Source organism: Sminthopsis crassicaudata, chromosome 1 (assembly GCF_048593235.1).
Source record: "Sminthopsis crassicaudata isolate SCR6 chromosome 1, ASM4859323v1, whole genome shotgun sequence".
Taxonomy (NCBI): Eukaryota; Metazoa; Chordata; class Mammalia; order Dasyuromorphia; family Dasyuridae; genus Sminthopsis; species Sminthopsis crassicaudata.
The window spans coordinates 97,988,932-97,998,824 of record NC_133617.1 but is presented as its reverse complement, the minus strand read 5'-3'; the positions used below and the strand labels follow the sequence as shown (position 1 = coordinate 97,998,824).

Here is a 9,893-nt window from a genome sequence, read left to right as displayed (position 1 = left end):
TCTTTCTGCTATTAGCTAGAGCCCTTAGAAAATGGTTTTCCTGGCACCTAAGTAGTATAGTGGATAGAATTCTAGACTTGAAGCCAGGAAGATTTGAGTTAAAATACAACCGCAGATACTTGCTACTTGTGTAACCATGGACAAACCACTTAATATCTCTCTCAGCTAGTTCATCATCTATAAAATGAGGATGATAATAACATCTACCTTATAGGGTTGTTGGGGCACAGTAGAATGAAAAGATACATGCATTACTTTTCAAATGCTAAAGTGCTACATAAATACTAGTTATTATTGATGTTATTGTTATTAATGTACCTTTATGAAAGAAGGAAGTTTCAGTTTCCTCCTCTATAAAATGAGGTAATTGAGATCTTTAAAGTCATTTTCTACTCTGACACTATGATTTTGTCCCAATATTCTGAAAGTTAAAACAGTATCAAATTGCCCTGTCTTGTAAAATGTAGTCAAGTGAAAGGTATGAGATTTATTCTTCTTGACCCCTGAGGGGCTAATGAATGGAACTGCAGAGAAGCAAATTTAATGATACTAATGTGGCAAAAATAACAAGGATAATGATAATGATATCCTGGTACAGAATAGGGCACTTTGCCCACATTATCTCATTTGATCTTTACAACTATGAGGTAAGATTTTTATTTTATAAATATATAATAGTTATATATATATATATATAATTATATAATCATATAAATGAGATGTTAAGTGACTTAAGAATTGGCTCAAGGTCCCACATCTAGTGAATATCTAAAATAGAATTAGATTTAGCCTCAGGGAAAGAGTCCATCCACAGTTGATGTATTAAGGCAAAAGTTAGATGTCCACTTGTTAGGTATCAGTTGGGCTACAATGTTTTTTTTGAGATTCAGTTCAATTCTGAGATATATTGGAAAATATGCTGGATTTGAAGTTGGGGAGGACCTGGGTTATGATATCAGTTTTACCATTTTCTTGCTGTATGACAGAGGATGTCAGCCTTTCTCAATCTAGATTCTCTTATTTATAAAATGAGATATAAAAAGATTATCCTATAATCTGAAATTCTCTATCCAATTTTAAATCCAGTGACCCTATGGCTGGTGATGGAAAGCTATTCCTCCACCATCCCTTCTAAACTTTCTCTAAGTTCATAGAAACATCATCACTTTTCCAGCAACTAACATGTAGATAAACTGAAAAATCTTTTTGGCAGTACTTTTCCCCCTTACATTTTAAAGATAGTAGCAAGACTTTTCTCCTCTTATTCCTTTCCTCTGTGGACTTTTTCCACATTAATTTTCAATGATCCTATCATTTATAAATTAATTTAGTTGCTCCTTTTTAAACCAAACACATTCTAAAGAAATAGTATGTGTTACTTCAATAATAATTATTTTTACATGTATATTGGCTTTTCTATTTCCAAAGTACTTCCACATATATGAAGTCCTTTATGAATCAAAATACCGACTTGATGTAGCAGAAGCAAACCTGGTTTTAGACTAAGAATTCATGGGTTCAAATACCAGTTCTGCCACATTTATTAATCTTGGACAAGTCACTGCACTGTTCTGAGGTTCAGTTTCCTCATTTGTAAAATGGGTTTGAACTAAGATTGCAACTCTAACATATGACTCAAGATAAATCCCTTAACTTCTCAATATTCAAAGCAACTCTGTATGTTTAAATAAGTTGCAGAGAGCATTCCAACCTGCATTGGTAAGGAAGGTTACTCACTAAGAGCTCCTTATGCTAAAGAAATAACAAGGCTTACCCTTGACTATCTTTTTGATGTAAGGATTTATTCTTCCTATTAAACAGATGTAGAAATTTATTTCTAAGATTATACAACATATGGATTTCCTGTCCTATAATCCAGGGATATTGCTATCAAATTAGCCAGCCTTCACATCATACCTTCAAAGTAAGATGTAAAATGCAATTCTGTCACTAGGTAAAGTGGGTCACTGAAAATTACAGACTCTAACCTCATTTCTAAGGGTGAGCAAAAGAAATGGAAACCTAATGGAAAGAGTCATGAGTTTAGTCAGGGAACTTGGCTCTACTACTCTTGAGTGAATCACTCATCTCTTTGACCCTCAGTTTTCACATGTATAAAATGAGGATTTGGGTTATGTGATCTTTAAATTCTTTTCTAGTTCCACATTGTATGATCCTTATGTTACTGCTCTAAGATCTTTCTTTCTCAAAACACAGAGCACTCCGTCCCAAAATGTGTGAAAATTCCCAAGAAGTAAAACCAACTAACTCCCTGACAAAATATCCCTGAAATTAATGTTCTTAGAAGCCAAGAAACAGCATAAAATGAGTGTTTACCCAGTGAAGGAAGGGAAAGCAATTGTTCTGTTGGAAATACAAGGAAAAGACTGGGGAAGAGGCAAGGAGGGCATTGTCCTATCTCAGCAAACACTGGCTCCCCATGACCACTAATGAGAGTAAAAGCACGTCTGCCAGTAGAGAAGAGAACACAATCCACAGGGAGCTGATTATAAGGCTGGAATTAAAGAACACAATTCCTCCTCCTTCCTCCCCCTAACCCCTCACATACCAAAGAATCAAATAATCACCCACAACAGCCCAACCACAACAACCCAGCAAGCTGTATATGAATTCTGTAATGAGGATTCTCTCTTCAAATAAATTATCAAGATTAACAAGTAAACTGTCAAGTAAGAATGGAAAATACTAACCAAATCCACCAGATTTTCTCAGTCTTCCTGGTTTAAATTATGATTCCCCTGTGGATTTCTGTATAGATGCATAAACACACATTTTTAGAGCATTAGTGCTAAGAGAGAGCTTTTGAATATAGATTGTGAGAGCTGGAAGGAGCTTTGGAATGTTAGTCTATGGAATCACTGAATGTTCAAGAGGCCTTAGAAATTAAGTCCATCTATTTGATTGAGGGAAAAATGGGGTCAGGGGGAGAATATATAACCAATTAAAACTAGAGGACAAAGGAACTAATAAATAAAACCCTAAATGGAAAGATGTTAGGAATGAGGAAAGGACCAAAGGTGAGAGAATCAATAGGAAGAGGACTACATTTTTAAAAATAATAATGGAACTGAAAAAAAAAAAAAAAAACATAATACTATGTTTACAACAGAAAACAGGAAAAATTATAAATTAGATATCAAATCCAACACCCCTTTCCAATTTCATATGAGGAAACTGAAACCCAGAAAATCAAAGTAATTTGTCTAAACTAACAGTTAGTGACAGATTGGTACTAACACACAAATCTTCTTAATTCTAGGACTATAGAATAACAATTTTAAAGTGAGAAGGGACCTTTAGTCACCTGATCAACTTGCTCATTTTACAGATGAAGAAACTGAGGCCAAAAGAACTGAAGGGACTTGTCCATGTTCACTGAGGCAGTAAATAATAGCTTCAAAAGATAGTAGATTTGAAGTCAAGGAGACCTGGTTTTGATCACGACTTTCAATCAAGTCAACAGGCATTTATTAGTACCTACTATGTGCCAACTATTGTGTTAAAATTCATAAATACAAATTAACATAAAAACTTAGAAGAAAGGGGGAATGACCAAATAACAACAGCAGCTGCTGCTGCTGCTATTATAATCTAATAGAAGAGACAAAAAACAAACAGTTATATAAAAACAATATATATATATATATATAGTATAAAAATAATCTTGAAGAGAGGATATTAAGAATAAGGGGAACAGAGACCAAGAAAAGCTTCTTGCAGAAGGTAAGACTTGAAGGGAAGCCAGGGGAGATAGGAGTAAGGAGGTAGAGTCCTAGGCATGGAGGAACAGTCCATAAAACCGTCTGCAGTCCAAAGATGGAATATGATATGTGAGAAAGAAATATTAAGACATTTATTAGCTATGTAACCATGGGAAAGTCACATAAGCACTATAGGTCTCCGTTCCCTCATTGTAAAATGAATGGGGGGAGGGGTGGATTGGGGGAAGGTAGAGAATGGGCCTCCAAGGCCCATACAGCTTTAAATCTATGCTCCTATAAATCTAGGTCATTAAATTCTATAGCTAGTAGTTCTTAATTCTAGCCTTTCAGAAAAGGTGCTAAAAATATTCTTGGATTGACTAACCTTCCCTTTCTTATTTTCTTTGTGTTGTTATTATTATTATTTACAATGATAAATTATGAGAAGCATAATTTATAAGAAGCATAAATTGAGAAGCAGCATTGCCTAATAAATAAAGAGCTGCTCCAGGTTTCAAGAAGAAAAATTCCAACTCTGTTATAGTACTATCTGTTATGAACCTGGACAAGTCATTTAACACTACTAAGAACCTCTGAAACTATTTGAGTGGCAGGGAATATTCAAACATGCAATAGTAGAGAAGGTATTTCACTGGAGAATCTCTATATCAATGAAATCACAAGTCTAGTTCCTAACAGTCATTTATACAGTTCTTTAAGCATACATAGACCTTTACAAGATATCACTACCAACACTTTAGAGAACTAAATAGCTTACATTTCATATATTAGATTATTTGATCAGCACATGAATGGAGTCCAATAAGGCAAAAATTATAATCCCCATATTTTCAACTTTATAATAAGGATAATAGTTGGTACTTATATGCTATTTGAAGAGTGCTTTATTAACATCTAATTTTATTTTCTCCACAACCATGGGGAGTAGGTGCTATTATTGCCCAAATAATACACCGAGATGAAACTATTGTGGATAGAGGTTAGAGTATTTGTCCAGGGTCAAATGGCTGATAAATGGCTACATCCAAACTTGAATTCAAACCTTCCTGACTCCAAGTCCACAGCTCTAACCATTGTCTCACCATGATGCCTTCTTGACAGCATATAGGCCTCTGGCAAATAATGGGGGAAATAGTCTTTTCCTTATACCATCTGCATTTCTCACTGTTATTGGAAGATAAACCTTAAATTTCAATCATTGTAAATGAAAAAAATCTAATCTCCTCAATGTAAGTAATCTACTCTGCTGATGCAGGCTTTAATTTATCCCCATCTTTTCAATTTATCATATCCTCCCATAAACCCTTTATTTAAAAAATAATAATAATAAATTAAAAAATTAAAAAATACAAGTGCTCTATCCAAGGTTCTGAAGGACCTCTTCATATTCTCTTCTATGGGAAGGGGACAGAGGAGACATGGGTTCCAATATCATACTTGGACTGTCTTTCTTATTTGATTCACTTCTTCCAGTCATACATGGGCTTCATTATATCAAATATAACAGGACCATAAGCACAAAAATATAGGGAGATAACTGTACCTGTCCTTTATTATATTGTGCTTAACATTCAGTTTTCTATTATGTTAAATTATTCTGTCCAGGCTGTTTCCCCAGCTATATTGTAAGTATTTTGAAGACATATCCCAACTCTCTTTTCTCCTCTCTATCCCTCTCTCTCTCTCTCTTCCACCTACCATCATCATCATCCACAAGACTTTAGGAGCTCATTAAATATATCTTGATTGTCTGAAAATCAGTGAATCAGCAAATCATTTCACCTCTTGTCCTTAATGTCCTTATCAGTAAAATTGCAATTCAGAATTTTAAAGCTCAAGAAATTCATCAGCCTTAGATTAATTATAATAGGATTACACATATTCACAACTACTTCCAATCCATCTTTTTTTTTTTAAATAAATATGGCTACTTCCCAGAAGAGTGACTTATCTTCAACAGATTTGATTTAAAATGTTCTGTTGCTTCTAAAAATATAATTTATCTAAAAATATAATTTACCCTCAAAGGATGAAGTTTTAACTAATGAGATGATTCCAAAATTGTTTTATGTATTTTCAATGGGTTAGTAGTTTATTATTCATTATTGTTGTTATTAATATGACAGATATCATGAAATATGAGATAAAGGGCAGATTTTAAAAATAGAGAATATATGGGTTCATGTCCTGCCTCTCCATTCTAATTGTGTAGCCTAGAGAATTTCTTTAATTCACCCAAATCACTCCCTAAGATAAGTTGCAACTAAGTTAACGGTCTATACTAGTAGAAAGACTTTCCAAAATTTTAATTTCCTACACTAATGAAATTATACTTTGATACCCCCTCAACTCCCAACCCCACCCCTTATACATCACTTTCCATTCCTTGGTTCAATGTACTTAGTATTTGCCAGAGGGAATGCTGAGACATGTATCTTGAATTGCCTTTATCCACTCTTTTGGAGAAACACAGGAGCAGAGAACACTCCAAAAAGGTAAGGGAGAAAAATACAGACTTTGAAATGGTAGGCATCTATAAGGAGCCAGATTTCTCATGCCTCTGAACTTGCTTATAATTCTAGAAATTATTCAAAAATGGAATTCCTTTAAGTGAGATTGTTTTCTCTCTTTGATTTGAGGTGAGAACTCATCTCATTCCCAACTGAAAAAACTCATTTTGCTCTTATGAATTCTTTGGCATGTTCTAATCTGTATAACTTATTTCATTTCTGTTTGTTATTTTATATTGATGTTTGGGTTTACTTCATATTCACTCTCTGGTGTTTGGAGAAAAGGGAATAAGTTGATGAATGTAAGCCAAGTAGTACCCAAATCCCTAAGAGTTACCCTGGGAAGTGGCTTTTTTACTGAATCCAACATCCTCAGAACTGCTAGAACTTGAGGAATTCAGATAGTTACAATTCTTGCCTTATACCCTTCTCAGAAAGAGAAGGAAGGGCTCCTGCAAACTATCTGCTTCCTCTCCATAGCTAGCATATTGGTTATGTTGCCATGGCATTTAATTCTCCTCTTTTATAAGAAAGTGGGATATACCTCTGATCTTATTTACCAATGCTATCTGCAAGCTACTTCTATATATTTAAACAACCCATGTGGACATACATATGCATTACAATTATTTTGAAGACTGAGAGCAAAGGTTCATAAACTGATTGATGGAAGACTCTTTGTTCTAACTGCATAGCCTCCCACTTAGAAAGATACCCTATTGTTGTCTAAGAATTGGCATTATTGTTCTACTATCAGTGTTACTAGTTTGTAATTGACCTCATGAGGCCTAAGTAACAGTATATAATAGTAAGTGCCATAGTACCTGACTTTTTGCTTGCCTTCCAACTTTACCATGGATTGTCTTTTGAAGAGACATCACAGTAACATTTTCAGCTTGTCTCTTTTCCTAATGTCTGAAACATTTAGGATTAGGACAGAATGTTTCTCTAGTTTAAACCCAAGACAAATGTGTGGGTTGTGTTCCTTAGAAAAGGAAGAAAAAAAAGACATAGATTAACCAAATCCCAAATGGACCCATAAAGAAGATCATTGTGGTCAGAACAAACCCAAAGGAGTAATCCTTTAGACAAACAGACTTGTTTGCTTAACTGCTTTTTTTTTTTTTCTGTCTTGGTGAATAACCAATTTATAGAACTCTCTATGTACACAAGATGTGCTAATAGATGACATGGTCAATAACATATGTCCATACTTTTAATTTGTTCTATAATCCTTTGGTCCACTAGCAAAGGCTGGACCACAAAATCAGAGAATTTCAAATCTGAAAGGCACCTTAATTTTCTAAAGAAGCTAACTTCCATATAGACATTTGCCTGGAAAATTAAAAAGCTAGTGTTCTAAGGAACCTTAGAAAACAGAACACAGAATCTTAGTGTTTAAAAAAAAAGCACTTTGTAACATGAAATATTGCAGCCAAAAGAAAATTCGTATTACATTAAGAATTTTTAATCTTGGGTCCATGAACTTGTTTTAAAAATTAATAACTGTATATTTCAATATGACTGGTTTTCTTAGCCATCTGATGTATTTTATTCTATGCACTTGAAAACATGATTCTGAGAAAGGATCCTTAAGTTTCACCAGGTTGCCAAAAGAATTCATGGCTCAAAAATATTTAAGAACTTCTATACTTCAAAATGTTAAAATGTCTATCACAGAGGATCTAAGTGTTCAAAAGGACTTTGGAATATTGAACATAGAGTTTTAGAACCAAAAACATGATAGAACATTAGAGGTGGATAAAATTTCAGAGAACACCTAGTCCAAACTCCCCATTTCCAGAAGTGGTAATGGAATATTATTGCCAAGATGTGCCAAAGCAGTCTCTCATAGGGTATTCATAAACAAATTATAAATGAAAAAAGAAAGCAATTTAGATGATAAGGTAAAATATAAATTATTATTTTAATATCAAGTGTATGGAAGGAAGGAACTCTTCCACGTTTCTCTTCTAGCTTCCTAAATTTTCATACTGATAATTGAAATAAAGGAGTAGTAGACTGTTAGGTTCTTACTAAGTGCTAATGAGATAATGAGATATTAGGTTCTTACTAAGTGCTAAGTCAGTACCTAACAATTCTCTAGTTCTGGTCTTTACTAGGAATTCAACCCCTTTGAATTCCTGGGGAGAAACTTGCATGCTTAGGAGGAGCAAGTTCATTGGTTGAAGTAATTTTTTCCCAGAAGCCCTTGCATTATCCCACGCCCATTCTCTGGGAGGATAAAAGAGGGCAGCACTCGAAAGAGAGTCTCTGTTCTAGGTCAGAGTTAGAGCTGCTCTCTGAAGGAGGGAGTGTCTTGTTTGGACCAGACTTGAGGCAGCTCTCTAGAGGAAGAAGTCTCTCCTCTAGACCAGAGGGCGATCGGTAGTTTCTGGAAACAACAGCACGTTACAGTAGACAACTCCTTTTTTTGTTTTGTTTTGTTTTGTTTATTTCACAAAAAATAATTTAAGACTTTATTGATCTCCTTTGTGAACTCTTGTCAGATCACTGTGAAATATACCATATCAATATATCTGTATGGTGGTAAAAGATGGCATAAATGCCTTCTAATTGCACTCAATCATTCAACCATCAATCATTTATTAAATTTTTACTATGCGTTAAGCAGTAGGTGGTGGGGATTAGAAGAATAAATAATCCCTCTCTCAAGAAAAATATATCCTATTGGAGGATAGCATCAATCTCAATAGAAGTTATTCAGAACATCAAACATTTGATAAATGGAAAGAAGATTGAATGTAAATAAGAAAACCTAGGATTTTACTCTCAACTTTTCTACTTAGTAGCCCTGTGATCTTTGGTAAATAACTTATTTTTTAGAGGCAATTTGGTTAAGTGACTTACTAAAGGTCACACAGCTAGTTAGTGAATTGAACTCAGGTCCTTCTGACTCCAAGACTGGTGCTCTATCAACTATACCAGCTAACTGACTCACTTCACTTCTGTAAGATACAGTGCCCTGATCTATAAAATGAGATTAGAGAAAATATTTTCTAACTGTTATATAGGATCATTCTAAGAATCAAATGAAATTACATCTCTAAATAGCTTGGTAACTACAACATGCCATGAAAATGAACCTTGTTATAATTAGGCACTCTGATACATAGATCTTGATTTGGATGCTCAGCGATATATTTTATGAAAAACAATTCTACTAGATCTCAATTCATCATTCTTAACAGTGTGCATGATCACTAGATATCTTCACTCTGAAGTTGGATGGGAGGAAAGGAAGGAGCAGAACATCTCCCATTTAGAAAACATCTTACCAATGACAAAATCCTTTCTTTATAACAGATCCATGATGAAATATAAATCATTCTCATTTTATGGGTGTGCAAATTAAAGCCCAGGCAAGTCAAATGACCAGCCCATCATTAAACCCTTATACCAAGTCTTTAAATCAGGACCCAAAATTAAGTCTTTCAGCTTGAAATCTGGTGCTCAATGAACTAGACCATGTGTTTTGAAATTTAAACAGAAAAACATCTAAATGTGTGCATGGGATTTAAAAAAATATCTCTGCTCTTCTTACCAGTTAATTATAAGCACACCACAAGCATATTCAAACTAGGTCATAAGAATTATTTCAGGGATTTAAAATAACCAC

The 9,893-nt window shown here is 34.2% G+C and overlaps 1 protein-coding gene across 2 annotated transcripts in view; it reads right to left on the bottom strand.

Moving 5' to 3' along the window:
• Positions 1-9,893, bottom strand: part of KCNQ3 (potassium voltage-gated channel subfamily Q member 3) — a 431,416-nt gene that overhangs the window by 372,237 nt on the left and 49,286 nt on the right. The gene's annotated exons all lie outside the window — the stretch shown is intronic.